Source organism: Lonchura striata, chromosome 6 (assembly GCF_050655825.1).
Source record: "Lonchura striata isolate lonStrDom1 chromosome 6, ASM5065582v1, whole genome shotgun sequence".
NCBI classification, from domain to species: domain Eukaryota; kingdom Metazoa; phylum Chordata; class Aves; order Passeriformes; family Estrildidae; genus Lonchura; species Lonchura striata.
In genome coordinates this window covers 11257842-11285706 of record NC_140708.1, presented here as the reverse complement: position 1 = coordinate 11285706, position 27865 = coordinate 11257842, and the positions used below count along the sequence as shown (strand labels likewise).

Sequence of the window (27865 nt, the reverse complement as noted above, 5' to 3'; positions counted from 1 at the left end):
CTGCAGTCCCTACGGAAGCGGCCGTTTCCAGCCAAGGCGTTATTCCGGGCGGAACTCTCGCAGCCCTCCGGCGGGGGGGGCAGAAGGAAGTACCCGTCGGGACACGGGGAGAAGGCAGCGCCAGCCGGGCCCGCTGCCCGCCGGAGCTGCCGCATGGCAGGGCGCCCCAACGGCGCCCACGGCCGTTCTAACGGCGGGGTCCGTGCCGTTAACGGCCGGCACCGAGTCCTGCCGCTCCCGCACCCCGCCTTAACGGCATGAACTTAACCGAAAAAAGAAAAAAAAAAAAGCCCACAAAACCTCGATTTGTTTTTCCTGAGCTCCCTTTCTCCCGTTTCCCGAGGGGCGCAGGCGCTGCCCGGTACTCACGCTGTCCGGGGTCGCCGCGCTCTCGTCCCCGCCGGGCCGCGCACAAAGCCGCCGCCGGCCGCGTGCCGCGCCGCGCGCGCCCCCGCGGGAGCCCGTTCGTCACGTGCGCCGCTCCGCGCTCCGCAGCGATAGGACGGAGCGGGGCTGAGGGCCGCGACAGCCCCGCGGGCCGGGGGCGCGGCCCGTTCCGCCCCGGCAGCCTCGGAGGGCAAACAAAGGCGCCGGCCGCAAAGTTAAAGTGTCCGCGCGGCTACGTATCCCGCGGGGGCAGGCGCGGAGGCGCCCCGCGCCCCTCCGAACCACAGCGGCGGATTGTCCCACTCCCCCCGCCCCGTCGGCCGCTACGCACCTCGCCCGCCGGCCCGGCCCGCGGGACCTCCGCGCCCGCCTCCGCCTTTGAACTCACAAGGAAAATGGTTCTCACCGCGCCGCTTCCGGGTCGGGCCGGGCGGCCGTGCCGGGGGCGGAGACTGCGGGGCCGGAGGAGGAGGCGGCGGGGAGGGAGAAGAGGAGGAGGACGAGGACTCACCGCCCGCCCTTTGTGGGGGCCGGCGCGGACTACCGCGCAGCTGTGCGCTCTGCGGAGGCCCCGGCGCGTCCCCGCCGCTGGGTCATGGCGCGCTGCCGATGCCGCCGCTTACATAAGGGCGGGCGCGCAGTGCGCGGTGCCGGGGCGGGAGCAGCCGGGCGGGGAAGCACCGAGCCGAGCGTCGGGCGAGCAGAGCACGCCGCGGGAAGAGGCGGCGCTCGGCGGGCGCGGCCCGCGGCCACGTCCCGCGGGGGCGGAGTCCCGGGACACGTGTGGCGGCGGCTCGGGAGCGCGGCCGAGGCGCCCGGGGGCCGAGAGCCTCCTGCTGCTGCTGCTGCTGCTCCGCGCCACAGCCTCGGACTTGGTGTACAGCCCCAGCGCTTCCTCCCCCCGCGAAGCTGAGCCCGGCCTTGGAAAGCTGTTCTCTAGCCCTCCCGCGGGTGGGCTTTGGAAAGTTAGCAACCGAGGGCTGCAGCTCGTCCGCATTCAATCGAGGAAAAAAAAAAAAGAAATAAAAAGGAAGGGCGGGTCAGGCATGAGCTCAGCGCCTGGTTTGGGTCCAGGAGCAGCCGGAGCAGAGGGCGGTGGGCGGCTCCACTCCCCCTGCGCCGCCAGAGCCGGGGCTGTGCCGCCCAAAGCCTTCGCCCGCAGCACGCAGTGCTCAGCGGGGACTCACAGCCCGGGAACTCCCGGAAAACCTTTCAACCACAATTTTCTCATTTTTAGTATATAACCTATCTTCTCCCTGGATCCCCCCCACCAAAAAGAAAAGAAAAAAAAAAAAACAAACACCCAAACCCATAAACAACCCACATGTTTTCACACTTTCCAACGCTAGCTAATGTCACTAATGAGTTGTTTACAGTTCACGTGGAAACTTCAACTGAATACTCCAGGGGGAAAAGGTTCAGGGGACACTGACTAATGAGAAAATTATTTCCAGAGAAGAATTTAGCCAAAACACCTGTAATATACTTCTTGAGCTTAGCTCACATACATAAACATGGATAGTAAGGAAGAAGAAAGAAAGAAAAAAAAAAAAGCACAAGGGAGGTTGCAATAGAGACATTTGTTTTTCCAAACTCTTTAAACATAAACAGCTGTACATTTTTCACTTCACGGAAAAAATACAAGGCATGTCATTTGCCAAGAAAGTATGAGAATAATGGGAAATCAATGCATGACTACATCTCTGTTCTCATCTTGAATTATTCCAAATGATGTAAGCTTAAAGGTGTACTGGAATGCTATAACATACTAAGCTCTGAAATAAAATACTTAGGTACAGCTAAACATTAAAGTTGAACTGGAAGGCTTTCTACCCACCACAGGCTTTTCTCCAGCAAACTGGTTTTCTTCCATAACAGTTTGTGACACTGCATGCACACAAGCAAGAGCAGGAGCCAGGCTACCTGTATGTGGTGTTTGTACACTACCTGGCCTATGCTCAAACCACATAACTGCAAGACCTGGATTTTGCTCGGAAAGGACACTAGCAGAGGCCGTTTATTGTATTGATTTTCCTTTTTAAGTGGTCTTCCATCCGGGCTGGCTCAAGGCAGCTGAGCAGCCTTATATGGCAGCAAGGCTGCGGGGAGGCAGCAGTGCCTTGAGCAGCCTCCATCTATTCCTGACCACCCAGACTGGACAGTTGCTCCTCTGGTTTCCAGCACCCCTGCCACAGCCCCTCACCAGATCCCCTGAGGGCTCACCAGCAGCAGAACACTGCTCACTAATCTCCTTGATTCCCCCAAAACACACCTCCTGCCCCAGCCATGCCATGGTAGGGCTGCACTGCCTTATCTCCAGAGAAAAAAAATTCAACATCTTAGTGACACCATTCTGACCTGACTTCCTTTCACTTCCTTTTTCTCCAGCCCACCCTCTCACTGGGTGGGGGGGGGAATAACACCTCAGTCACTTGCACCAGTACTTAAGAGAGTCATGCAGCATCAAAGACTAAAATGCAGCCTTATTCCAGGTTTGGGGCTGCAGTTTGCACTGCTGTTCCCCCTTTAGAGTAGAAGTGTGACTCGTTATTCACCACCCAACCGCAAAACGGCCACTTGTTAAGTGAGCAGGACAGTCTTTCACAAACTTGGTCCTTCAGAGGCCTCATCACCTCTAAGGAATAAAATTTGACCTATCAGTAATAGCTGACACAAGAAAATATCTTGGAACTCAGACTTTGCCAAGTAATCACGATATAAAGTATTTCTCCAAACTTAATTCTGTACTTGTATGATCTTCAATTTAACTTTTAAAGCACATTTTAGGTTACCTCCAAGAAGTACTGAGCATCCCAAAGACATACTACTTCCACCACCAGATTCCCCCATCCTCATACAGTTTTAGGTTTTGTTTTACTATTTCTCTTAAGAGGCTCAGACACTTAATAGCTATTTTGGGAAGGGCAAACAAATGAAAAATGCCTATTACAGAGCACAACATACTTTATGCTACTCTTGAACTAATGGTGCTGGGATAGCTGTGTGGTATGTAGTGCAACTGTCAAAGCAGGCAACTCTTAATAATATCCAAGACAGACACTATTAAAATACAAATCACAAGACGGTCTGGAGGACAGGCAAGTTTGCCCGTTTTGACAAAGCTTTATTAATAGATGGCAACTTAGTAACAAAGAATATTAATACCCAGCCCAGCACCACCAGTTCATTACCACAGAGGGATTTTGCTAAAAATTCTGAAGTTGCACCAGCTATGCATAGAATATTAACTCAGCAACTCTTACTTCTAAGTTTCACTCAAAGACATACTCAGGAAAAATCCACTAAATGGTAAAACACCTTTTGGAAGTAAAAAAAAAAAAAAAAACAAGGAAGTTGCTAGTGGTATAATTATTAAGTAGACTAAGGCAAGATAAAGTGACATTTGTATCATTACTATTTTAAAAATTTACTACAATATACGTGTATGTTCTTAACAAAACACAGATCTGCCACGTAAAGTTAAATTTTAAAATAAGAATTTAAAAAATTGTGTCTATGCAAGCCTGGTTTTAACACTTGCAAAATACTAAATTTTAAAAAGGCTTATTTAGTAGTCACATTATCTTAGCACTGTTTTCCACTACTGTTTGCTTCTTCTCACAACTGGGCCTGAGCTCTGTCAAACAAGCCATACTATAAGCCTGCAGAACAGAGCTGCCTTTGTTCTTTGGCACTGCCAGTCCCCTATGGAATCAGGCAGCACACTGAACTGCACTCGACAAACAATCCCTGACCTTCAATTACTGGCTTGGCTCACTGCCACAGGATACATGTATTACTGGTAACACAGCGTGCCCTATTTTGCAGATAATCACTAGAACTACAGATAATAATGAAAATCAACGGAAAAATGCAAACATTCCCTTCCTAAAATCGCAATTGTAACTTCCCCGGTGCGCTGCAGCGCAGCCCAGGCTCAGGGCACGCATGTGAGGACAGCAATACTGCAGGTTTTGTAATTGTAGTGACTGCATGAAAAATTCCAGGTGGTGGCTGACTTTGCCGTCCTCCGCTGGACATTTTCAGTTTGTTTTTTGTTTGCTTTGAGGCGGAAGGCACGCCGGGTTGTGCTGGCAGAGTCGTGCAAGAGCTGCTCTTTTTTTCCCCTTGAGGGGCCTGGCAGGTTTTTCAGCGGAGCGGCGCTGGCTGAGCAGGCAGGGCCCGGTGGCAGCTGCAGCCCTTGCACTTGCGGGCTGGCCGGCAGCCAGCGCCCGGGCCCCGTGCCACCGCCCTGCTGGGAGCTACGGCCACCGGGAATGCCACCCCGGCACTAGGAAGCGACAGCAAACATGGATCTGGCGTTCTGCTCTGACCCCCTTGCGTTTCTTGCAGGCAGCGAAACCCTTGGACTGCAAACCCTGCTCCTTCTTCTCACCGCCACAGAGAAACCCAAGCGCACAGTGCTGCGGGCCAGGAAAGAGCACATGCAAATATTGCAAATGAGTAAATATTTAAACTTTAAAACAAATGAAGGTTAGTTAAATCGGTCTTCAGTATTTAAATTAGCATTTTTTTCTACTTATCTTCTTCCTGTCTGTGCTGCTCCACATTTGCTTAGCAAGCAGAACCGTTTCATAGTGATAGTCCTGCAGATATTTCCTGCAGAAATAATGCAGTGTACGGGCAGAGCTACGGTCAGCCTCATGTTAGTGAAGAGATTAACTTTCTCATTATGCATTTGTGCAACCCATCGAGTTCAGACCCTGTACTTAAGTGCAGAAGCCAAAGTCCAAAGGAGAAATTAATGTGTGTGAAACAATCATTGCTACTGGAACTGCAACAAGTAAAATGGAGTAATTGGCATTCAGGTGCCAGTTCATTTGGCAAATTCTCCATTTAACTTTCCTTTTTTTGGTTATTGAGGTGGGTAAATCAGACATGCAAAAACTTCACCAGGCTATCTTTAGTAATTTTTCAAAACTAGAAGCTGATGACAAGAGTGTACATGAAGGAACACATGCAACAGTACAGTTAATACACTCCAGATCAGTGCTAACTGATTTTACACCATATTTCAAATTAATCCAATTTAAAATATGGTTTCTATCTTTTTCATATTTTCAATCTACTTTTAAAACCAATTTTGTCCTTCCCTAGGCAGGCATCATGGGGTTTAATGCTGCATGCATCAACATGACTGTGCAATTTTCCCCATTACTTCATCCACATCTACTTCATCATACCAGTATTGTTGACACAACTCTGGGAATAAGCCCTGTTAGTGATCTGGTGCTATATCTGTGGCTGATTCAGTGTCCCTGCTGCAACAGGAGACCAATAATTGTGGTAAAAGAAAAACCAGATGCAAGGCCTTGAAAAAAAATCATCATCATTGTAGTCAATAGAATTATATGAGCTTTCTTACTTGCTGGACAGTGCTCTAGCTCCAGATTTATGTACAAATACAAAATACTGAGCCGTCTCTTAGGCATCACTTTGTAGATGTCTCATTTTAAGCCAAATATCACTGTAACAGACTTTGTTTTCCTAATCCCCCTTCCCTCATTAATTGATCCAAAATGCTGGGACCCTTGCCACTCATTCGAATTGAGTAACATCAATGTCACCTTATGTGTGACCTGCTCTCTCTCACTTCTGGGTGCAGGTCTTTCTAACAAAGCTTATAAAACACATTTTTCTACCCATCCCCATAGTGCAGAGCACCAGCCTATGTTACCTATATTCATTCTGCATTTCATTCTGGCCTTAATAAATGCACACATGTTCAGACCATGCAAAATGCTGTCACAAACACTCCCAGCCCACTCTTTGCATTCCTTCCCCCAGCAGCCCCATTACATCACACTGCACTTTCCAACACAGCATCTTCCAATTCTGGTATCACTCATTTACCAATTTCAGGAACAATTTACTGGCAACACTAGCAAAGCTGATTCACTGACATCTTTCCATTTTCTCCTTAAAACTCTGCCTGCTGTATTGACCTCTGAAACCTTGACAATGGCTTGGGCACTGCTTGATGGAAGCCTCATCTTCCAACATAAGCAATGCTTTCTATTTCCCACCTCCTGTCTCTGTGTGTCATCTGCCTTTGACTCACTCTAAGATTTAACTCTGTGCAGAAAGAAACCCTTTTCATTCTGTGCTTGTTGTACAACTCACCAGACAAGGGAATTCTGGACTTTCATGTGAGCTTTCAATTATCGTGGTAATGTGCCATAGCGTTCATTAACCTTGGGACAGATTCTGTCTTCTACAAAGCAAGCACAACAGCTTCAAGTTCATGATGTTCTTACCCACATCCATCTGCAATATTCATCAAGCCCTTTTCAACTTGGGTGCCATCCATGTTTTGCAGTATTCATGCTTTTTCAGCTTTCTTGCTTCCATCACAGTTATGCCAAACTCCATCCAACTCATTTCTTGGCTTTAATTTCTTCTTCCAACCCTATCAGCAACATTCACAATGTTCTTGCATTCTTTTCCCCTATAACTTACTGGATGCAACATTCATTTACCTGGCCTCCTTCCATCCTCACCTCCAGAAAAACAACCTTATTAAGAAAATCATCCTCAGGCTTCTAAACATCCACTGAATTTCTGCTCTTCTGATTCAGCAGCACTGTCGTGTCCCTCTCATTCTTCCCACTAATTGAAGTCCATTACAGAACAGGAGTCCACCTTTTACCCTCCTACTATTTCCTGTTCCTCTCAGACTACATTCCCAACTCCCTCTCAGAAGCTCATCTTGCTTCCTGAGTCACTCAGATCTAGGTTTCATAAGGTCTCTTTTTGTTCTTATTACCCAGAACTTAAATACCTGTCTTGCCTTTTTCCAGCTTATCCCCTACATATTTGTTAACTTGTATTTCCAAAGCACTGTTTTTTTTCCCAATTCTGCTGTTTTTTCAGCTTCTCTGCCCTGCCACTCCCTGTCCTTTGTCTAGAGCATCTTATTCACCAGCTTAGTCATCTTCCTGTCTTTTAAATGGACTGTATTTTATTTTGCATTTTTCTGCTTGCTCTTCACCAAAACAAGCATGGGAGCATCCTCACCACGGCAAGCTCAGCTTCCCACTGAAGTTGAGGCTCCTTGATTGCTCAGGCTGCTGGCAGGCCCTTTGGTCCAGGGACTCCTCCTGGAAACAAGCCACTGGCTCCATCGGAGGCGAGTCGGGGTGTGGTTCTGAGGGAGCCTCACTCCAGGCATCGCTTCCTCTTACAGCAGTGCTGAGCGTGGGCCTGTGCTGGTATTTTCCATTCCTGTAGCCCCATAGGACTCCTGTAACATCAAATGCTCCCTATATGCCTGACACCACAGCAGGGCATGCAACGTATTCCTGACACCATACTATAAAATGGTCGCTTGAGTAGCAGGCTGAAACAACTCGGATAAGTCTCTGTGGGCAGTGGAACTGTCTCTTGAAACAGAGTTGGATATGTTAAAGAGGAGCTCCTGTTTGGAGCTATTTGCTATTTTTTAAAAGCCTTAAAAACATATAGAAGGTGAAGAAGAAAAATACTGAAAAAATATCAAGAACTAAGAATAGTATTTTAAAAGAACACGTCATAGAAGCTGAAAAAGAGGGGAAAACCTACTTCATGTTATCACATGAATCAAGTTGTTGCACATAAATTTGGATTCAGTTTCTGAGAAGCAAAAGACTTCTCAGGGCCACTCCTCCAGGTCTACATTTACTCCCTTTTACTGACAGCAGTGCATTTCACCATTTGTCAGATACAATAAAAGCTGTAGAATAAGCACATTCAATCTGCAACATACTCTGAACTGGGGAGGAAGACGGTGGTCCAGGGATGTTGGTGAATAGTTAAAGGGCTGCAACTTCTACTCCTTCCTCCTCTTCTATTCCCACTATCTCCTGAAAAGCAGGAACTCCATTTGGTAGTTCTTTAGGCTTTCTATCTGGCTGGCTATGGATTCCCATAGGCCATTCATGGAGGGAGAGGATTACTCATTTTGGACTCAGTGCCTTTTTACTCTTAGTTCCAGCTTGCTGGGAGTAAGATAATACTGGAACATTGGTCTGTGTTTTGCAATACATCTTTTTTATATTCTAAACATTGTACACTTTACCCATAAGGGTATCTTAAAAGTAATATTTTCATATTTCCAAACACTAAGACTTAAGTATTAAGTAACAGTGTGCATTATGTTTCAATTATCTTTATAAAAAGCTTCATCTTACTGAGGCAACGTGCTAACACATACTCCTCAAATAAAAACACCAGACTCTTAACCTCACCTGCGTGAGGGAGAGAAACAATCAAGTGTCAGACTACACAGAAATGTATTTTAACCTTCTATGAACAGTATTTTCTCCTCCTATGATTATTTTATAATCACACTGTAACCCTTTCAGACCTCCTACACAGATACACTTGCTAATACACTGGTTTGATTCCTGAATCTGCAGCATTAAAGGCTTGGGAGACCTTCTCAAATTAAAAAAAAAACTCTTATAGGCATAAGCCACTAAGAAGGTGAGGTTAAGTTTACATTTGGTAATAAAACATCTGATGGAACAGAAAGGGTTTTAATCAATATATCCCAGCATCAGGATAATGCTGAAATAATGTTGAAACACCATCAGACTATCTAGTAAACAAATTAGAAAATAACCTAGATTTCATAATGGATTCTCCCCCCCACCCAATGCTATTTTTAGATTCTCACATCTGCCCTACATGCTTGTCCAGTAGGAACCTTGATGGACAAACACTTTTTTTTCCATTCAGGAAAACACAGGACAGATGGTGTTCAAAGTATTTCTCTCCAAGATAACAAGTTTTCCGCTTTTTATAAATTCACTTATCTTCAAACTGTGACAGCTGTGAGTTTAAAGATAAAATCAAAATGATCCAGATCTTGTTCATCTCCTTTCTCTAGGGTCTCTGAAAGGTCACACAAACATGTCTCATGCAGAAGTTTTCTACAGAATGTGAAATGTTTTTCTAAGTTTAAACTTACTGGTATTTTAAAAAAATGCAAAGTATTTTTTTCCAAGTTATGTCTCAGGTCTGTGTTGTGAAATTTAGGATCTTCTGGATCTGTTTGTACAGTATATCAGATAGTACTTACCTCCAAGATCTATTTAGAGTGGTGATTGCATTCCCTCATTCCTCCCATACTAGCATACATGGCAGTGTCACTAACCTGCATTTTCAACTTCCATGTAGTCTCTCATGTTAGATTGTATTCTATGCTGGTTATCCTCATCCCCTGTACCCTGTTTGGCTTTAAATGATCTTTCTTCAGCATGGATGAGCAGAATTATGTCTGTTAGTGTGAAAGGGCTCTTGGGGCAGCTCCAGGGGGGACACCAGCATGCCTCTGTTCTCACACATCCCAGAGTCACACCTGTGATCAGCTCAACATCACACAGCCAGTTAACAGTCCTCCTGACCAGCCAGAAGGCTCAAACCTTCTCCTTGCCAGTGCTTCTGCTGGATAAGCTCTCATCTATATTTGCCATCTGCTCCCAAATCCACCACTTTCTGCTTTACATTTTATGCAGTGATGTTTTGTTTCATTTTTATTACTTTGTTTCTCAAGGATATTCCATTTTAGTTACATAAAAAACCCTCATCTTCTGTGTTAAGGGCTTCTCCTATTCTGCACCATCTAGTGCTTTAATCAAATTTAATGAATTGTCCAAACATTTTAGTAAAAACACAAAGCAAGTCATTCCCAAAACGTGCTAACAGCTATTGGCAGACAAAAGTATTTTACCACAACACTCCACCTGTTTCAATACCACATAGCCAACATCTTATAAACTCATTCCTACCTAATTTACTGTTCACTCTACTAATCCCAGTCTTCCTCTGATTGTGCATTGCTTGACATAAAGTGGGATGCATTACAAAAGTCTAGATGAATGATATTAATTACATTTTCTTACCTCACAACAAAGTCAACCAAAGTTTTTATTCAGGTGGGTCCAAGATACAGCATTTCAAGGTGCTGTTGGTAAGATTAGACCAGGATTAAGGGCAGAGGGAGGAAACACACAGTAGCTATAATCAGTCTATTTGTGAAGACTTTAAAGAATACAAGACCATGAGTAAAAGGCAGCATTAAATCAAAAATGTTAAAGCAAATTTCCTTGCCAAATAGAAGAGCAGGCTTGAGAAGCAGATCTATATACTGACACTTTGCCTTCTATGATACTCATTTGCGCAAGCTAAAGAAATTAGATCCAAATGAAACTAATGGAGATGCATATCTGGGATAAAGAAGGCATAAACAAAACAAACCCCAACAACAACCAAAAAAATAACCCACCAAAACCAAACCAAAACAAACAAACAAAAACACCTCTAAATATTCAGAAATCACCACTAACTATCTATCAAAATATGTAGAATGCAGCTCCCAAAGTCACCTACATTGGGTCTGGTCATACTCACTATATTTATTAGTGACCCAGATCATAGAAAAGAGACTACATTTATTAAATTGACAACCAACCAACTTGATGGAACTGCAAATTATATTAGAGGATAAAAAGGAAAACTAGACAAGTGGTCTGAGAAAAAAGATTACATGCAAAACACTGTACATAGGCAGAAGTCAACAGCAAAAATACTGAGTGGCTAAGAATTCCATAGAAAAAGAGTGGTTAGGTTCAATTTATGGACTGACTTAACAGTATCATGCTATAAAAATATAAACACAATAGTGGGATATATGAATGTTTGTACAACCTGTGTTCAACATTCATAAAGCCTCAGTTATAGAACTATAAAGTGAGCAGAGTTCTAGATATTGTTCTTCAAGATAGGTACGTACAATAAAATGAACATAGTTTTGGAAAATACCATAGATGAATACAGACTGAAGAGACTGGGAGGGAAAAACAGCTGGGTGTGTCTCCAGTTATGAAAACAGGATGCTGCAAGGAATAATTTCTTAATCTCTACAGCAGACACAACAAGTTTTAACTGCCTTAATTTAGATTAGATGATCTCAAGGTCTTTTTCAGACATACGATTCTAGAGCATCTGCCGAGTCACTTACCTCTCCCAAATAAAACAGCATTTAGAAATACGTAGCCAAATTAATAATATCTTTAAGTCTGCTTTTATTATGCCATGTACCTCTCTGCCCAACATCCCCTACTTCATGGCTTCTCTCAACAGCAACAAACCATTGCTCCTGGGAGGGCTGCAATGCAAAAAGTCTCAAGACCTCTCTCCTGGCAGCAGAATTCCAGTGCTCCTGAGAGCTGGGAGGTACCAGCTTTCCCTGGCTGCACTGATCCCAGCATCCACATTGCCACCGGTGGAGCTGAACAGGAAGATTTACCTGCAGACCTTGGGAAAGGTTCTGGCAGATCATGCCTGACCTCAATGCCATAGAATGGCCTTCCTTGTCTTGAAGATTAATTCTCCCCAAAGTCAAGTATAGGGTCAATGAAATTCACTCTCTGAAGTAGATATATTATAGTTTACCTTATTTTCTTTAATCTCACAAATCCTTGACTGCCCCTCACCCACATCTTGCAATGCCTTCCAAAGTTTTACATATTATGAGGATAGATTGACAGGCTTTTAATTGCTTGCCTAATTCTTCCTTTCTCCCTCTTCATGTTGGCACTGCTTTCTCCAATGATTGATATCACCCTGAAGGAAAAATTAGCTAAAATAGTTACAATCAACAATAATTTTTTCCTAATTGTGAGACGAAAATTTCTCTTGGTCTCTGAGTATTTTACGATCCTCAAGTTCCCTCTGGATGTAGCAATTGCCATTTTCTTATTCTCACACATCTAGTATTTTCCTCTATTTCTCATTATCCTTACTGAAAATTAGGCCAAAATATTTATATTTTTATTTCTGTATTATGGTTATTCTCTATCCTTCTCACCACACAAGACCTTATTTTTATTTGCTTTCACACAATTTGCAAGATCAAGTATAATTTTTAGAAACAGACCCGAATTAAGTTTTCCTGTCTTCTCCCCTCCCATTGCTTGCAAGATTCCTGCATTAGTTGTACTATATATTCTCAGGCTGACTATTCATCCATTTTGAACTACAGACCAAGATAACTCTTTACTGAGGATTCAGTTTCCAGGCAAGCTTTACATAACTCTAAGTTCCAGAAATTGAGTCCTAAGGCTCCTTACACCTGTGACCAATTTTGCTTATTTAAATTTACCCCTAAGATTCAAAACCTAGATTTCCAAACCTAGTTCTCTATATTTTTTTCACATATTTCAAATCATGAATCAACCCATGATTACTTAAGGGTGCAATTTTACATTCCACTTCATGTGATGAACAGTAAGCTGCCACTGAGTGGGAATGCCTGAGTGCCTCAGCAGCCCCAAGCAGGGCTGCAGCTCTCTGGAGGCTGATCCATCAGAACTCAGCCCAGTCTGACTCACTGCCACTGGAGTCACCTTGTCACCTTGCTGATGTCACTCATGCCTTGGCTGCGTGACTGCTCAGATGAGCTAGACGGGGGCACAGAGGGGGAAGCCAGCTCTTCAGCAGATGATAAAGCATAAAGGGAAACTGAATGCTCAATCCAAAATTATTTTCTACAATATCCTCATTGCTTTTCAAAGTGAAGGCTAAAGTAACACTTTCTTCCTGATGGTTCAGTGACTAGTTTGAGGAAGAAACTAGCCAGCAATCAAATCCGGGAGTACCTTGGCCCTATCGCTTCTCTTATCTCCACCCAGGAAAGCAAACCACCTGATAATAAAGCAGTATTTATCTAACAACACTACATACAAAGATCCCTACCCCTATTTGAGTCTAACCCTCGGGCTAACACAGATTCTTTGCTCCTTCTGTCATCTTTTTCCAAAGGGATTTTCAGCCAAATTGATTTCAGTCTGACCTTTTTACACCAAAGCCTTTTTTTCTAGTCCACTATATAATTGCTACTGCGCAACTTTTGCTTTTGTTCAGTTATTTCTGAACAGCACAAAGCCTTTTAAACACATCTAGTCCACTTAGTAAGAGCATTCTGCCAACCTTCTGATACTTGGATGTTTTATATCCTGACCTCTATGATAAGCCCACATTTCTCCATTTTGTTGTCCAGGCTTTCAACATTTCAGTTAATTCTTAATAATCACATACCATTATGCAGTGGAAATTTTTCCTTAGCTGCAATGTCTGTCATTTTCCTTAATCTTGGAACTCTTTTCTTCTCAGTTGGTACTAGTCTTCTACCACTGGCACTTTTCCATATGCCAAGAAAGAAGCAGCATTTACCCAACAGCTCTCTTAAAACTGAGGTCTGAATGGAGGTTGCACTGCTGGTCAAAGCTTTTTCCTTACACTGAAGTTCCCAGCCATTGCCACCTTCCCTAAAGGCAGTTTTTCCAGGCACTTGGGATCAGAGCCTCTTCTGTGAGTTATCTCCTCAATGCTCTCTCCACCAGGTACCATACTTCCACTTAGGATTGTCAGAGCAGCTGCTCTGCCTTCTCCAGGATGGTATGCACATCTATCATGAAGGCTAATGATGGAGTCTCTCCTTCCCACTCCCACTCAAATCCCTTCAGGATCTTTCTCAGCTTTCTCATTCCTCCTTATCTTCCCATTCAGCAACATCAAAAGTTCTACCAAGAAATCTTCAGTTTCTCAGCCTTCCCTTAATTCTTGGATCTGGTTTAGGTTCCAGCCTCATTGCCAATTGCATCTCGAGCCTCCCTGCTTTACTGGCTTTTTTTCCTCTTCACTTTTGAATGGTATTAGTAAATTCATGCAAACTCTATTTAGTCATCTTTATTAAGTCTGCCATTTTCCAGGTTTTCTCCACCATTCCTTTGATTATTAACTTTCCTTTGTTTTGAGTCCCTCTCTGCCTTTAAAAAGGACACACACCAAACTCCCTTGATACACTCACCAGTTACACAGCAACTACTTATCAGCTGCTTGACTTTTGAAACCTCTTGTCTAAAGGAATTTCAGCCCTTCATTTAGATCAGCTGTGGGTAGCAACAGGAACCAGTCTCATACCTAAGTTCAAATGCTGTCCATAAATTACATTCAAATCAAACACTTGTCACTCGTCCTCAAGAAACGAGATTTGCTTCCCAATGCCTCAGTGCTGGCTTTGCTGACCTCTGCTATAAGCTCAGTGCTTTATAACAAACTGGATGTGTCTGATTTGGTTATTCCCATGGAAGCCTATCCAAATTTGGCACAGTTAGAGGCCTGAAAAAAAAAAAAAAATAAGAGTCCACAGATGTCTGACTGAGAAATGCTTGCAAGCAAGGTGCTGTTTCTATTCCTGATAATCACTGCTCCTGGTTACTGAGGGTTGTGGTCTTAGAGATCAGGACAAAGAGTGCTCCCCATTGCAAACACCCAGCACTAAAGAAAAAGGGAGACAAAAGCAGAGGAGAAGGCACAGGGGCAGGGAAAGAGCCACCAGGTGGGTGAGAAAGAATGAACACATGAAACAGCTGGCAGTGGATTAACAAGAGTAGAAAGCTCTGTGTACTACCACCACACATCCCCCTTGAAAGCTGGAAACACACCTAGAAACCCCAGGCAACATTCCTCTGTTTTTTTACAAAGACAACATACAGCTTCTTTTGTACCTGGGCCACAAAACCAGCTAACCAACTGATGTGGAAAAAAGCACTTTGCTCTGTAAAATGCTTGTGTACTAGGAGGGATTAAGCTTCTCTTTACCCCACTCCTTTCTCTCCATCATTTAAAACAGGCATCCTTCAGGAATCCCCCCCCCACCCCAAACTGACTGGAAGGACCAGCATTTTATTTCTGCAAGTGCTACCTACTTGCAACAGTGTCAAAGCAGAAATCATCCAAGCATTCTCCTCATATTGTTCTGCTCAACACCTTCCTCTCCTGGCCTGTGTCACTTCTCAGTATTTTTGCCACTTGCAAAGCATATATGTGAGGATGCGAACATTGTCCTTTATTTTTGCCTTTTGACTTTGTGTAGTAATTAATTATTTTAAATAATTCTCCTGCTCACGTTCATTTTTTTAACAGCATTTTTATTAAATTAACTGACACAAAACAACCAATACATCAGATAACAGCTTCAAATCTAGAAGCATTCAAAAGTTGGGGAGGTTTACTCCTATTTAAGATATCCTCAAGTTGAGCTTAAAGGTATAAACAATGGATGAAAGTTTAAAAACAAAGCCTCCCTTTGGGTGTTAACAGTCTCATACCTGTAAAATGTTTTTAAGAACTTTACTTTCTTCCTCAACCCCAAAGTAACCAGACCAAGCTTTACATAAGCCAGGTACAGAGGGAACAGAAGAGTAATTCTCACTGACAGGTTTTTATTTTTCTCTGAAAGAGAGCTATATCAGACCAAGACTCACAAATTGAGCTAGACAATAGAGAAAGCACTAAATCTCTAGGACATTTCCTCCCTCCCCCTCACAATTGCATAGTGCTATAACACTGCACATTGAATTACTTCAGGAGAATCTATAAAATAAATGACCCATTTCTGGTCAAAAATCCGAGCTGTGAATCACATAGCCATTTGGCCTATAAAAAGCAAAAAACATAACTTTTCCTGCACCCCACCACCCCACATCCCCAGAACCTGTTCTGGAAAAAAAGAAATAAGCGTGATGTTTTCCAACTAATATAAAAGCTAAGAATATTTTGAGAAAGAAGCACAGTTACTTTACTTTTAGAACTACCTTCCCATATGACAAAATCATTCTGGCATACCTGCAGAGAAATACTTAATTTCTCTCTCTCAGTGATTATTCAGCCTCTGAAACTCTCTGAGTTTCTCTAAAACTGAGTTATACCTGACTTTCTCTGTAAGATTACTAGTCCTAAAAAGAAAGGGAATAAGGAAAAATGCATCCACAGGTTTGAGATCTATTTTAGCAGAAGTAAAGTTGCTTGGCACTAAGTGGCTTTAATTATAGTTTTAATAATAGAAGAAACCTCCATACTGACAACTTTTTGTCTGCCTACAATGATCTAAGTAACATTACCAATGGACTTCAGCAATAAATATCTCATCATTGTAATGAAAAAGAACTGGACCCCTACTTGTCACAGCAGAATCTAAATTAGATTTCTATATTTAGAAGTACCACCTTTCTTTTGAGGATAGTAATGTGCTTCAGTTGAAGGGCAAAAGAACTCATAGGAGGTTGGTGCAGAAGCTCCTGAAGAAACAGGAGTGGCAAAAGAGTGCAAATAAATTTATATGTAATGATGATGTGTATCAAATGTAATTATAACATCAACATTAAAACTAATTTGTAGAAGATAGGTGTATGAAATTGAAAAGCGAAGTTTAACTAGCTGAGTTCTAGATCTTTGAAGATATGAATTCTGTTATCAGCTTTTTATTTATGACCTTTCCAAGAGACATTTTCAAACATTTCCAAGAAAAAGGGTAAGCCTTCTGTTTTGTTGTCTGGTCTGGTAATACCTTGTAGCCCTTCTTCTCAGATGCAAAGACTTACTATTTACTTTCAGAAGTGTTTTCTCTGTGATGCACAGACACACCCACTGAACTCTAGATTGTAATAATATGTCTTCATTAACAGTCTTTATAATATGAAATTGATACTTTATTGGAATTGACATTCTGCTGCACAATCTTTTCCAATCGGAGAGCCCTTAACACTGGGCTAAAACCTACATTTTAAGGATCGCAGTAGCTTGAAGGTTGATGATGTAAAGAAAAATATATGGAGGGGAAAATTTTTATTTTTAATTTTTTTTTCCCATGCAAACTTTGCTGGTGTAGGCAAAGTTTCTGGTGCCACAGAAAGAAGGCCATAACCTGACTTGTGGCAGGAAGCAGAGGGCTGAGGCACACCTACTCTTCCACATGCCTCTTTGTAGCAGTGTGGGGGAAAGCAGAAGCCAGTCAGACCACAGTGACTGTGGAGGGTCAGCACTCCTTTCACCAGTGCTCCTTGCTGGAGCATGCCTCCCTGAATACTCACAGGATACCTCCACTGCAGCTGTCAAAGTGCAATAAATTAACTTTTTTGTTCCTCAGCAACATTTTTGAAACCAAACTCTCATTGAAGAGGAGAATGCTGCATGGAAAAGGTTGACACTTATAAATGCTTCCTAAGGGATGCAGCTCAAATAAATATATTTGAAACTATTTTGCCATCACTAGGAATTAAAAAACATAGGCAATAATTGAATTTCTGCTTGCTGATAGGTGAGTCCAATATAGGATTATTAAGAGCAATCAAACCAGGTTTTGCATTACGTGCCAAAGAGTCCTTTAGGCATTTACTCCTGAGCTTTCCTCTATGGCCCTTGGGGTGGGCTGGAGGGGGAAGTATTCCTGAACATTAATACAGTCTGGATTCCTTCAGGCTTTATGTACTGACAGAAAGAAATGAGCTAACATTTTAAACCATTTCAGTCTGTTTCATGACAACTTTTGTGCCTCTGGTGTTTTCTGAACTGCCTGTTAGTTTTTTTGCCTGTTGCCCAAAAGGCACAACATACTGACTTTTAGAGGGTATCAGCCATCAGCCCTGAAGTCTGAACAGCCTTCAGTCGAGGGCAGCATTTAATCCAGAGAAAACAAATATTTATACCAAGTTTTGCAAAAGGATTTCCCATGAGCAATCTGTTTGAACAATAGTTACCACACTGGGACATGTGACATGAACATAATTTCTCCCACTCTAAAAGTGGAGCCCAGATGACCATCCATTTCAGAAGCATTCATATTTGTTAACTGAATACTCAAATTCTCATATTTACAAAGAAAATAACTGAAATGGGACCAATCAAAACTTACTAAATTAATAATTACATCTATTTTTTAAAATTAAATTATTCCATAATATGTTTTCTTCTAGGTTACACCAAGTTACAGTAAATACTAACTTTTCAGTGCCTAAAGTAAGAAAAAAACTATGCAAAAGATTCATGCACTTTAATTTTTTTTTTCTATTTTACTAAAAGGCATGCTGTGTTACAGTGTCAATTGAGCTAAAACTCACGAATGTGCAAGAGTGGCTCTTTTCTCTCCCCCATAATAGATAAGGAAAAAAAGAGAGGTTACACTGAAGAATACTAAGCATGATTACATGCTTTTCAGAAAATTATATACTCCTATACTAAAAGATGGACTAACATAGGTCTGGAAAGAAGCAACCAGATTTTTTTTCCCCACATACCCTACACAACAAAGATTACCATGTAAATATATTTGTATGAGAATAAACTGGAAAGAAACTAACTTCTCTGTCAGATTTTCCTAAACTTTCCTTTCTTACTCAAAAGTGATTTAAACCAATGGTGATGTATTGGCAAGAGTCTGTCAATAAAATTCAACTCTTTGCATCAGAGCTGCGCATGATGCAAAGGCAGCAGCTGGCTCATGTAGCCAGCATATTTACAACTCCCTAAAGCCAAACTGGAGGAGCTGCAGACAAGTCTTGAGACCTTGCAGAGCATAGTCAGGAACAAAACCCCACATTTCACCCTAAGAACACAAGCCATGCACCCACAGAACATCCACACCAAGCTCCTGGAAGATGAGACAGCAGCAGCCCAGAGAAGATGCCCAGAGCCTGCACTGAGGACGTGGCTGTGCTGCTCCACATCCCCTGCTCCAGTGGGCACTGCCTGTGTCACAGCTGCTCCCTGATGCTGTTGCTTATCCCCACAGGGTCACAAGCTGCTCCTGGCTCCTAAAACTGCCTTAGCAAGTGTGTTTCTCTCCGTAGAAGCAGAGATGGCAACATGGGGTACTTGTGTTAAACACAGCAGCATCCCTCCTTTGTTTGCAGGTAGCAAAAATTCCCAGTCTTTTTACTAGCACATTTTTGGTGTGAGGAAATCTTAACATTATGACAAGGCCAGAAGCCTTGGGCTAGACTGGCAAGCAACTGCACCCTTCTTTTCCCTACGAGAAGTGTTCTGTTGGACTGGTGCCGACAAGCCTGCCTGAGAAGTCACGTGTTTGGCATTTACTCTTTTAAGGCAGTATATGGTTCCTCTTATAGCTTCTCAGAAGCAGCAAGCAGATGTCCTTGTATTTGTTACATTCACACCACATTTCAGGATTTCATTACCAAACATGAGGTTTGGTTTGTTTTTTTTTCCCCAGTATTATTAAAGAAAATAAATAAATTCTGTCTTCCTCGAAACTGCAGGTGTGAGGTAGCAGGCCAAAGTGCTACCTGCATCAGCCCTTCACATTCCTCTAGACTCAGAGTAACTGCTTCCAATCACACAAGATAATCACCCCAGCTGAGAAACCTCAAACATGAGAACTGCTCCAGCTGACAAAAGCAACCCAGGTGGGGCTGACAAAAAGCAGCTTTAATCACAGGTCTCAACATGCAGAGTTGCAATCACAGCATCTACACTACTGCTGGAAATCACAAAGCACCCCAGGTGGATGCTTACTTATTGTACCTGTGAAATTCTAGGTGTCTGTTTATCCAGTGCTGATCCCAGTGCACACAGAATTGTACAGCCCAGCTTCTGGCACAGCAGACAGCTTGGGGCTCACTTCAAGAGCTCCATATAAACATCTCTGGATTTGTACCTTGTACCCACTTGAGACTGAAAAGAACTGCCAAGTGCACATGGAGAGATCATCGGCTACTATTCCTGAAAAACAGCTTTCAAAAGTATTGTGGCAGTACCATCTACTATCCTTAATTTTGCAAAAGTAAAAATTGCTTTCCCATATTAATTGTCTCAGCACTGAGATTTGAAACCTTCTTTTTGGGAAGGGTTTGTTGCAGCTGCTGTGGTGATGAGGTTAGCTGGTACCTCCATCTGGAAGCTCTGGTAATTATTTTGTTTTTCTGATGGCTGCAGAACAGATGATTGCACATGTCCATTAACTGATAGCAGGAACTTATCTTCAAGTAGCTCCATTTTTCTGTTCAAGGCACACAGAGCAGTACTGGATAATTGTATGTTCCAACCAAAGACTCTTTCTTAGGAAGTGCCCAGAGCTGACGAGGCTCTGTGTGTTCAAGGCCATCAGGGAGCTGCTGAAACACTGGGTTTACCTCTGTGTCTCACAACATGTGCTGGTAGCCCCCAGCACTGGCTGAGAATGACAACTTTGAAGCTAAACCTCAGTAACAGCTTTATTGTTTGGGTTTGCTGGGTGAGGGGTTTCTTGCATAGACTAATTCACGCCAGAAAAGTTACCATGCATTTCCAAAGCCCAAAATAAACCATATCCAAACATATGGATTACATGGATTTCCTGCAAAAACCATGAAAATCACAAACTGAAAACTATGGATTATATTGTCTTGTTGTATGGGTTCATTATTTTTTTCCTGGTAAAGTGTACTTCTAACTGGTCACAGAAGATTTGGATGAGACTTATTTATCAGAAAGCCACCCTCAGATACATGCCATGCTTTGAAGTCTTAGGTATGAAATACTTTAGGCTGATAAATACCCATGGCCATCCATGGCAGCTAATGCTATGGAATTAAAGTTGGGATGGTTCTGAGGGGGGTGGGAAGAGCAGTGGGAGTTTACAACCCAGGCAGCTGCTGAAACAATGCTAATTGACTTTTCATGCTAGTAAGGGGAAGGAAGGAAAACAGGGAAGGCAGAGAAATGTTACTTTACAGCTTCACTAATTCCTGCTGTTAGCACCATCTATCCTGTCTTCATTGAGGATGAAATCACCGCAGAGTTGTTTGCTTTAATGCAGGGGGCACAAGAGGACATAAAGAGAAAACTTCCAAGAGCACAGAAGGGCAGATAGAGACTTGGAAAAAGCATTATCAAAATTGAACAGCATAATTCTCCCTCTGACCACACACACAGCTCACTAGACCACATCAAAGGCTGTTAAAAGGAAAAAGAAATCAAAAAACTAAAAGGGAAAAAATATTTCCCAAAGAAACTGACAAAATCTTGTCCAAGTGGTGTATCATAGCAGACAAAACTGCTAAGTACTGTAATTCTCATGTCTTCTCTCACAAGACCATGAGCAGTGATACTAGGTCACTGTCTGGTCTCAGCAGTTCCCACACACACACACTCTTCAGAAAGGGGCACCCAAAATGAGCCAGCAGCTCCTGGCAAACAGCAGTTTATGGGCTGGCTTCCTGAGCTGTCCATGCCCCATTTCATCATCCTCTCCCCGAGTCCCCATAACCACTTACTGAACATATTTTAGCATTGTAGCACAGCACTCAGCAGCAAGGGCACCATGGCAGTCACTATCATTCCCTTTGCTGATAAAGTATTTCCTTTTGCTTGTTGTGAACCTGCTGCTCCCATTTCCCACTGGGCATCCACTGGTACCTCAAGGCAGTAATTTCTGATGTGCTCCCTCACCAGCATCCATGGCTGTACAAGAGGCTGCCCCCACTACCAGCCCTCTTCCAAGCCAGAGAACACCAGCCTGTTTAAGAGTCCTGACAAGAATATTTTCTTCCAGCCTTCTTTACTTTTACAGTTCTACTATACAAGCCTTAAGATAACCTGCATTTCCTATGCCAGGTAGACATGCAGTGTTAAATTTCTACTGGAACATGATTTTAAGTTTTGCTTTGTCCTTACGCTCAGTCTTTTTCCACTGTTTGCTGTTATTCAGCAGATCACTAGAGCTAAAAACAAAATGGAAAAGGCAAGACATAGTTAAGGTCAACTGAGGACATGTAATCATTACCTCCTCTTTTGAATTATACTTAAATGCTTGGTAAATTTCAAGTGAGAATTTACACACCTCATTTAGAGGGCTAGTGTATTATTTTATTAGTTATTCTATTATCTATTTTTTTTTTAATGCCACCAATGCATTTCTGAGTGTCTGGGGGTGACTTTATGATGCTGAATTGTATCCCCACTTGTCTGTTTAGCCCAGAATTAAGCTCTGCACCTTTAAAACTAGATTCAGGAGTGAAGGGAGAGGGAAGTGAGGGTGCACAGTCTGTGTGCAGAAGCTTGATTCTCACTCCCCCGCAAGTCCTTTGCTCTCGGTGCGCGGTGTCTGCAGCACGGACAGCGAGAGAGCTCTCCTTTGCTTTTAGTTAGTTTTTTTTAGCTAGTTGAGGCAGACAAGGTCCCTGGACTATGGCTTTTCTTGGAACTGATCAGCCTTGCTGTGGACTGAAAACCCAGAAAAACACAGGGAGTTCACACCTGTGGCCCAGGACCCAGCATTTACAGTTCAGGAGGGACTGATAAGAGACACAGAGCAGAGCTACACCGCACAAAAAGGATTCTCTCTGAATTTGGCATATTTTCAGAACAATAAGAGGTTCCATTGTTTAATATTATTATTTTTTCTCATGTCTGTGAATACTTTGCTTGTTAAATAAACAGTTTTTTCCACTTCTCTCAAAGGAGATTTATGTCTTTTAAACCAGTGGGGGGAGGAGCCTCTTGAATTTGCTTTCTAGAGGTACTCCTTTGGAGGTTTCCTCCCAAATTTGCCCTAAACCAGGACAAAGACTTCACAGAGAGGCTTACATAAAGGTGGAGAGTTTGGCAAAGAAATGTCTTCATTCCACAGAATTCCAGCATCATCGAAATTTGAAATTAGAAATAATGTTATTTTAGATTAATAGCTGATCTACCAGAAGAGTGTATTTCCATTAGTGCCTGACACTGTCAACACCTGTATCAAATAAATGTCTGCCTCATTGGGAAGTAGATATGCGCCAAACTAAGAAGACACTAAGTTGTCAGTGTTACACCAAGGTCTTGAAACACATGTGCATTTGTAAAAACCCATATTTGAGAAAGACGGCTAATGGTTTTGATTCCTTTCTTACTCTCACAGTTGAAAAAAATGGCTGAGGTAAACACTTCTGATGCATGCATTTGATACATCTCAAAAATACTAAAATTATTTTTGCCATACAAAAACTTGATTTAAATTGGCTGTAAAATTTTCATAGTCTTACAGACAAAATATTAAGAAAATGCCCCCAGCTTCAGCAAGACAATGCTTATAAGGAGCCTTATCAAAGGTGAAACTATAAAAAGGCAGTAGATTAAACCTGATGACTTAGAACAAGGAAATTGAAAGAATACAGTACCTTTTTGGACCATCAGAAATCTGCATCTCTTAACAGAGATAGCGTCATACTTTTTCCATTTCTGTTACTTTATTTCACAAAGTCTTTGTTGATAAATCTCACCTTGGTGTCTTGCACAAACACCAAAACAGCATTTTGAATCATTGCCTTGAGTGAACTTCGCTTGAAAATATTTCCCGAGGCTATTCAAAAGGGTATTTGCCAACAAAGAAACTTGTAAAAATACAGACTGACCAGAAGAAAGATACACTGATATTATTTTCAAGATCATACCAAAAACCCCTATAAACATCAGCCAAGGAAAGGAAAGTTCTTCTTATTTCTGGAACATATAAAGACATCTATTTCTAAGGTTCTAGCTGTAAGAGTGCATTCTTAATGGCAGCCACATCCCACTGAGTATCTATCAACAAATCCTTTTGGATCAGAAAGGGGATCATACGTACTTGTCCTGGGGTGACTCAGTGGTCCTGTATCCCCTGTGGTTTGCTTTGTGCACAGGCACGAGTCCTGCAGCTTTAAGCTGGAACGAGGGGGGAGCAGTGGAATTCTTTCGGCAGCAGCGTTCAAAACTCTGATAACTCGCTGTCTTTTCCAGCTCTCCAGGCTTTTTTCCTTCACAGAGGGACACGGAGAGTTTGTCTCTGCTTTTTTCAGCTGGTTTTTAGTTAACTGAGGCAAGGCGTTTTTCCTGGGACTGTGGTGGCTTCTTCTGGAACTGTTCAGCTTTTCTCCTGTCTGAAACACCAGGACACTGCTGGGGGCCCCCCACCAGCCCAGAGACCAGCTCCAGATCCCAGAAAGAGCTGAGCCACACCTACAGAGGGACTCAAAATCTACCAGCTCTTCTCTGCAGCAAGAGGTTTTATTATTTAACATTATTCGGTTTTCCTCATGCGTGTGAGCACCCTGCTTGTTAAATAAACAGGCTTTTTTCCACTTTCCTCCAGAGATTCTTTTATGAATCTGGGTGGGGGAGGGGTTGCTGAATTTTGCCTTCTATTAGAGGACACTTGCATCTCGGGACATTTCCTCCCAATTTGTCACAAACCAAGACAATACTGTAGCTGATTTTCTAACTTTGGCTTTAATTATGAATAAAACCATTTTTTTCTTTTCAGAGTTTAAAAATGTGCTTTAACTCTACTATACTGGCATAAAAAAATTCAATTAGCCTGATTTCCATTTCACCTGAATACAGCATTATTGATATGAAATTTTATAGAGGATGACTACAAGGTACAGCCATCTTCATAATTAATGCCTTTTAACTAGAAAATTATTTTGGGCATTGGAAAGTAGAGCAGAAATTATATTTGGGGAGTACTAGGAATAAACCTTATGTAACTCTTGACCTAAAGTAAACATTTAAAAAGTGATGCTTATATTAAAAAGATAACTGACCACTTCTATTTTTATAGCACCAGTGATGGAACAGAAGAATTCCATTCCTGAATAACATTTAATATATCATGTATTACAATGCTATCTGCTCAGCTACTCTTTTTTTAGCACAAAAATATAGTCAAAATGCATCCTCTGAATATTTTAATATATTGTTATATGCAGAACAACTATGAGGTACTCTAAATTCTATGATGTGTGAAATACTTCAACCAACTATATCTCAGCTACAGCTATTAAATTATAACTCATATAATGCTCTCTGACATATTCCACCATGGTATTTTGTAGAACTCCAGCAAAATGAACTTTTTCATTTGTCTTCTATCCAGCCTAGCTATTAAGAAACTTTTCAGTTTTCAGGCATAAGCATGTTCTGGGCAATTCCCATAACTGTGTGCAGGGTAATGGGAAGAAGGAAGAATACATCATCTGCATTATGTAAAATTTTAAAAATGCTCAAGAGTTTGAAAATTATGGAAAATGAATCAGTAGGCCTCAAGTAAGGACCATCTTACACCACTGACAGAAGAACTGGTGGATCATCTATCCACTAACTTGTGGATTTTGAGATGATTGAGGAAGAATATTAGGCATAGATACTGTCATCCTTTCATTACGTATGCAGCTTTAATTATAATTTTATTCAGCTATAATGAAACAAAAATCTGAATTTCAGGAACAGAGGATTGAAAGTTTGCACAGACAATTTACAACTCCAGATTCATCCACATACAGGAAAACAGTGTCTTCCAGTTTTTCAATGGCTGACTTTGCAACCTGAGCATGACTAAAAATACAAGTCTTTTGGTCTGTGATCTCCTAAACTCAAAATGGAAACTGGTATTACAGAAACTCCATCATGTGGGAGCATAGTGACCCCACAGAGCTCACAATGTTAATTTGAACTTTCATATTTCATTTACTAGCCAAATTAAGTGAATGGAAGAACAGCAGGCATGGGGGCCCCTGTCTGGAACGACATGTATTCGCCTACTCTAAAACACTCTCTCTTCTAAAACAAAATGACAGCCTGAGATGAGGATCTTCTTCAGCTTCCACAACTTAATACCAAGTGTTGTTCTGCTCACAGCTCTGTTCCTCCCTGTAACTGAGGCACCAGAAATCCCTGGCAGGGTGCCACACAACACAAGCCCACAAGACCTTGCTTAAAACCAACCTACGTTGTCAGATGTCTTTTGAGCTAAGGAGCCTGAAAACCTGTGCTGCAAGGCAACCACAGAAGCTGGAAGAGTTTTTAAGAGGAGACTGTTCAGACCAGTCCCTAGAAGGAGATAAAAGACTATGCAAATTAGTGTCATAATTATCTGGTAGACAAGCTTTGGTACTCAGGATTCACAAGTTTTATTTTTAGTTCTGAAAGGAAGTATGCTTTTTATGGTCAATCCCATTTCGCTTCTTTCTGCTTTCACTGTTCTCGCCACTTCAGCAAGAGAAATTGCAGTACTTCTCGTTCAGCTGCTCATAGATTTTCCCATAATGGTTATGAGAAATGGGGATGAACTGATACTTGCATTGTTTTTCATAGATTTGTACAGCAGAGGTGGCTACAACCAGAATTAATTTAACAATTAATTTCATACTTATGCTTTCTACAAAACTGTGACTTTATATTTAATGAACTATCTAGTCAGCTCAGGCAATAAGATCAGATATAGTATTAGGGATCTACCATCCAGATTTGTTTTTATAGAAAGAAAATGCAAGTTCTACAGAAATTGAGTGGCTAGACCTTGAACACATTAAGGACCATGTGCAGACCCTCAATGACTTACTTGGATTATAGGGCTTTTTTTCCCCATCTGTATAACCAGAAATCTTTTTCAAGTAACGACACTTCCTTTTTTAACTTTAAATCGCTTTCTTACAGTCACGCAGAGGTTTGCACTAGAGCTGTGTGTCACCCTGCAGACTGGTGATGAGTGAAGAAGGCACTGCTGTGACTCACTGTCCCCTCAAATAACCTCCAGACTGTTCCGACCAGAGCTGCAGCAGAACGCGCTGGCTGCTGACTCAAACAGATGCAACACGGCCTCGTTCCCTCGCCGAGCACGGTGCCTTCCCTGTGCCATTAAACATGATTCACACGCAGCACAGTGCCAAAATCAAAAGAACAGATCAACATTAGCAGACAGTAAATTCTAAGTCTGCTCTTCTTTTGAATATTACATGCAAATAACCTGGTAAAATTCTGTGTTTAGCAACCTGCCCTTCAACCTCAGTAAGGATGTTACCAATTTGCCACCTTTAGTACAAACACACAGTCAGTTTTACCATGGAAGCGCACAAAAAGAAACATCAGCGATGACTGACAACAAAGTAAGGTAAATATATGCCAGTGTTTTGCATCAACTGGTATTACAGAATAATAATTGTTGGTTGTTAATTAGCAGACTGTGGTGAAAGCACTGACATTAAAAGTCATTAAAACCATGTCCCAAAAAAACACCTTCAGATTTGAGAGAATCTAACATTCATCTCTACCCCTCAGAAAAGGAGCCAGTGCCTTTGGAAGAAAGGAGGACATGCGACAGAAGAGCTTTTGAGCAATGCTGTCAGACAGCATGGCATGAAGCAGTTCCTGTCTTGACAAAAAAGTCACAGAGAGAGACAGACTTGGCTAATAATTCCATCCTTTTCAACCAGACAGGATGTGGTTCTACAATAAAAGAGACACTATTGACTCCATTAACCTACAGTGCTGGAAATAAATAATGAAAAATGCATTAATTTCCACTGCTCATTACCACCCCCAAAACAGCTACTACAGGCTTACCTATCACTTGCACATCACTATTTTTCAACAAAATACTGTAATCCAGGGAGAGCATTTCCTACCTTTTTTTTTTTTCTTCAAGGAAGAACAAATCTGTGTGTTAAACCAAGTGTTTTCATGTGCTGATATTTTTATATATGATGAAATGGTCCCTTCTTATAGTATAATGCAGACTCTCAAACCAGAAAAAATGATCAAGCTGCCTAGATTTAAAAGGTTTAACTAGCAAGGAGTTTAACTTGCAGTTTTCAGTGATGCAAGTTGAGGGAGGGTTCTA

General features: G+C 42.1%; 1 protein-coding gene across 14 annotated transcripts in view; it reads right to left on the bottom strand.

Moving 5' to 3' along the window:
- Nucleotides 1-27865, bottom strand: part of JMJD1C (jumonji domain containing 1C) — a 158460-nt gene that overhangs the window by 60449 nt on the left and 70146 nt on the right. For 2 of the 14 annotated variants that reach the window (XM_021535554.3, XM_085583191.1), the window contains exon 1: nt 370-516. The exons of 5 other annotated variants lie outside the window; for them this stretch is intronic. The gene's annotated coding sequence lies outside the window, so the exon portion shown is untranslated. Of the gene's footprint in view, nt 1-369; nt 517-718; nt 1136-27865 lie in introns of those variants that run through there. 7 more of the 14 variants (XM_085583190.1, XM_085583189.1, XM_021535529.3 and 4 more) reach the window with 7 other exon arrangements.